Source organism: Cydia fagiglandana, chromosome 22 (genome assembly GCF_963556715.1).
Source record: "Cydia fagiglandana chromosome 22, ilCydFagi1.1, whole genome shotgun sequence".
In the NCBI taxonomy this organism is placed as follows: Eukaryota; Metazoa; Arthropoda; class Insecta; order Lepidoptera; family Tortricidae; genus Cydia; species Cydia fagiglandana.
This window is the reverse complement of record NC_085953.1, coordinates 769,047-774,191: the sequence shown is the minus strand read 5'-3', so window position 1 is coordinate 774,191 and position 5,145 is coordinate 769,047.

The window sequence follows — 5,145 nt, the reverse complement described above, 5'->3', positions numbered from 1 at the left end:
TAATAGTGACGCATTCGGCACAAATAAAAACAAAACAAAATCTGCATTCCAATCAACACTTATGACTCATTTTTGGATCTTGATGACTCCTCACAGACTTGTACGATCGCGTTCCACCTGTCCTGTCTCGTAACACAACAAGCATGGGTAACTAACAGGACTTTCATTATTTAGTCGTTCAACCGTGTCACGATTGTTCACTCGGTGCCTTGCAGCAATCGACATAATATCTGCACTGCAGGTGCATCGTAACGTACAAACGTAAAACGAAAACACGCTCCCACGATCCCGTATCACTGTTATAACGGTTAATTAGATAACATGAACTGTTTTTCAATTCTAGATCGACTCAATTAAGATAACAGATTACCATTCTCACGAAAACGGGTATTTTATTCAATGGAATAAAGTTTTTGAAAGTGCGATAAGTGCAACAAGTGAAGTGAGTAAGCACACAACTACAGCTGTTTATGTGAGGGAATGCTAATTAAATTAATGACACGTTGATGAATTTCGAAGTTACTTGTTCCAAATGTTCAGTACACTACACTTTTTGGGTTTTAGCACTAGTTTTATGTTATTTTCACTCATAAATCTTTAAAATGCGGGCCGGAAATTCGTTTCACTTCACGGCTCAGCTTCACACCCACATACACATACAAGATACAAGTTTAATAAATACACACTTGATGTGACAGAGACACACGTATTTCGAATACCTCGAATACTGTTAATAAAGCGTTAGTGGGAGAGAGATAGACTACTTAGGAATGTTGTTTCTCAGGCGTATTCCTTTTACAGTTATAGTGTAATTTTCACAACAGAGCAGTAATTTGTTTACTTTAATAATTCTAAAAACAAAATAATAACATATTATTGCTAAACTATTTTGAAAGCAATTTGATAATGTTTTTCTGTATGCGCTGTTAATTACGTGTCTGGAACTTACTTGCCTAATTCGTAGTATTATCAACAGAGGGCGCTGTTAAAACGGTTATGCTCATAGATATAAGAATATATACAGATGCCTTCCAAGCGAGCTGTCAGTGGGACCACTTTTTGTTTAGTGTACGATTAACAAAGCGACCCACTTTGCTGTAGCCATGTCGATAAAGTCATATCGATAAACTACCGACATTTCTTGCAATTTTAATTTTACTTCAAAGGTTTAACTATACCTAAAATGAACAAAAACGCTTTTTTTCTTTATTGTGGTTATCAGATCACAATTTTGTAGTCACGCCCCAGGAGAGAACCAAGGGAAAGTTCAGATATTTAATTAAAATACATAAATACCTATTAAAATAGGTGGTCCGCAATAATTGAATTATTTTATTACATTATAATATATTCATTATCCATTAGCATTTCAATTATGTTTATGTTTAACGAAGATATTGAAGCTTCAATTAATCGCTATTTCGTTCCGCTGTGTAGCGTTTATCGATATATAACATGATTAAAATCGACTTTTCACATCCCTAAAAGAGCACACATATACGTTTTTACGCACACATGCACAACCCGGGTCGCCTAAAAAGGGGCCACTTGGATTTGAAGTCCATCTTGTCAACAGTATAGTTGTCCTTTTTTGACAAATGGCATTTTAAAAGAGCGAGGAGAGAGAAATGATACTAGTTGCTGCGCCGTCAAATAGAACAATAAAGGTAGGGGCACAAAACAGATAAGTACAGAAGTCAATCACATGTATGTACTTTACTTTTCATACCTACGCTCGGCGGTCGCTCTAGGGTTGCGATTGTTGCGAACTATGACTTATGCACAAAAAACTATCGTGGTAGTGGCACTCGTATCCATCGTATCGTATCTCGTATCTAATTGTTTGATTTATTGTTGAGGATGAAACGGGAAGAATGGAAATATAAATTAATAATGACATTAATAACTCAAATAGTTCACTCAAGTAGTTCATTTTAATGTCATTGTTATATTACAGATTTGCCACAGAAAATATCTTGCGATGATTTCGAGTTTGGCGAAATGCACGATTATTATATTTTAAAGTGTAATAAATTCGCATTCTCATGTACAATGTAATAAATTCGCATACGCATTCTCTCTGAAACCACTGGTAGCTTAAAAAACGACAATTCACCGGTTAATGTTGAATTTAAACAACCGTCCACTGTACAGTTATAATAACTTTTTGTTTTGTTTCTCCATTATTGCACAAAAAAGTTCACAGACGCATGTCTCAAGCGGATGGCACTCGCGCTCGCACTGGTTCCAACTGGTCCGAGATATCGTGTCCGTGAGCAGTGTCTATGTGTGCGTTGCTCGAGCGTGCTTTGTATGTAGATTGATTTCTGTACCTATCTCTTTTGTGGTAGGGGCCTTGGTTATGCTCTATCATTGCTCTATTTTCCTAGGAAAGCGGTGCCTTCATATAGCGGCCGTCTCCATACAAATACTACGACATCCATATTTAGTCGTATTATTTAGTATGGAGACGGCCGCTATATGATGGCACCGCTATCTTAGGAAAACCAATCTTTACAAACTGAAGAACAATCGTTTTTAGGGTTCCGTACCCAAAGGGTAAAACGGGACCCTATTACTAAGACCGCGTATATTCGCTGTCCGTCCGTCCGTCCGTCCGTCTGTCTGTCACCAGGCTGTATCTCACGAACCGTGATAGCTAGACAGTTGAAATTTTCACAGAAGACGTATTTCTGTTGCCGCTATAACAACAAATACTAAAAACAGAATAAAATAAAGGGCTCACATACAGCAAACGTGATTTTTGACCAAAGTTAAGCAACGTCGGGCGTGGTCAGTTCTTGGATGGGTGACCGTTTTCTTTTTGCATTTTTTTCCGTTTTTTTTTTGCTTTATGGTACGGAACCCTTCGTGCGCGAGTCCGACTCGCACTTGCCCGGTTTTTTTTAGATAGGACAAAGACATGCTAGTTTTGTGTTTATTTTTAAAGCCTGTTAATCGTGGTTATGGTGTTGGTTGACATTAGATCCCGTGAATGCTCATGACTTGTGTTATGACTATGAACAAGCAAATTGATTTACTAAAACCTAGTTCTTCTATTCGCCGCTAGATGGCAGTAGAACGTTGAATGTCCTTCGGTTGATACGTATTTGATACGTATAGACTAGGTACGTACGGTACGGGTGTACCAGTGAGACTAGCCAAGATGTTAATCGTTTGCGCAGTAGAGAAACGGTAATCTCTCTCTATCACTCTTCCAAATCAGTGCGACAGAGACATAAGCGTTTCGTTCGCTACGGGGCGGTCGGGGCGAAACGATTGACATCTCATCCACTCAGATAAAAAATAGAAACGATCTAATCTATTCAACCACTATCAGATATACTATTCAGGTACAGAGATCTACCTACTGCTAGGTAGATCATAAATCATAAATCTTTTATTTTTCGTGATAAACTTAGTGTACATACAAACGTAACATTATAATTTATAAGGTTTATGACATACATTATTACATATTCTTTACCACGAAATGGGCTCGCCTCAGCATACGAGTAATTAATACTGACCCGAGACCCCGAGAGTCAGCGCTGATCTCTGTGGTTTATGTATAATATATGTGGCCTATGTGGGTATATGTATACCCCTTTTCTTCATTACACCACAATTTTCGGTCCTGTGTTTTAAGATATAGGAGGGAAACGAGCAGACGAATTGCCTGACTGTAAGCGATTACCGTCGTCCGTGGACACCTGCAAGACCAGAGGAGTAGCAAGCGCATTGCCGTCCTTTATAATGAGAGTACGTTCTTTTTTGTAGGTAAACAACCTACATATGTACTTACTACTACTTACCTATTCAGTCACTATCAGATATTATTCAGATAGAGATTCACACACTGCTCTCTCTTTTCGGCGCTGTGCTAATAATGTGCGCTGTCCAGTGTTACGGCACATGCGGCAAATATTCTCTCACCATCTAGTTGATTGTCTCAGGCCCCTGTTTCACCAACGTGACAGGTGCGACGAATTGTAAAATCACTGTTGCTGACGTCACAGGCATCCATGGGCTACGCTACGGTTACCGCTTACCATCGGGCGGGCCGTATTCCTGTTTGCCACCATCATTGTATTACCAAAAAAAACTTTATGATATCGGAAAAAAACAGATATTACTCTTGCTAAGTTTATGACAATTGTCACAAGAAACACTACAATTGTCACGAAATTCCGACATATAACTCTCATTACCTGTCAAGAATTACCTACAATTCTTCTAAATCTTTGACAATTGTCAGAAACTTCGCAGGAGAAATATCTTGTTTTTTCCGATATAATAAAGTTTTTTTAAATAATACAATGATGGTGGCAAACAGGAATACGGCCCGCCCGATGGTAAGTGGTAATCGTAGCCCATGGATGCCTGTGACGTTAGCAACAGTGATTTTACAATTCGTCGCACCTGTCACCGATGTGAAATTGGGGCCGGCCGCGTAGCCAAGATGGCAATCGCTTACGCTCCGTAGGTATCGAAACGCAACTGTCACTGCCGCACATAGGTCGGAAATCACGATTTAGGCCGCCAAAAATATTTTATTGCATTTTTGCGCTTTACATACGATTTCGAACTAAGAAAACATATTTTTAGATAATTACAATTATTATTTTTAAATTTTGGCCCTTTTTTCCAAAAAATGTTGATTTTGATCCTCCTCGCTTGATTATTTAATATAGGTAACGAGTATTAATGATAGATAATATAGTAAATAAATATGTATTTTCTTCCATTGAACATACAAATAATAAAATACACATATATTTATACATATATATTATATTTAGGTATAAGAGTAACATATGTATTACAGAAACTAATAGAAATATACAAAGGTTGTTATCTAATATTATTACGATTGATACATTTACCCAAAAAGATTAATATAAATAAATAAAACCCTCGCCACATTTAATCATCATCATATCTTAAAGAAAAATCCAGCATCGCTTGGATAGCATTGATCATTCTCCGCTCTCGCCTTATGTGGCTCAGCAGAAATCAATAGCTGCATAGTTTCTGACAGAAATAATTTAACTCGAGGTTTCGTTATCTTTCTCGTAGGTACTGCTGATAAGCGGATCGGAGGTCAGAAGCAGCCTATGGTAAATGTCCAGGCAAAACTTTCGG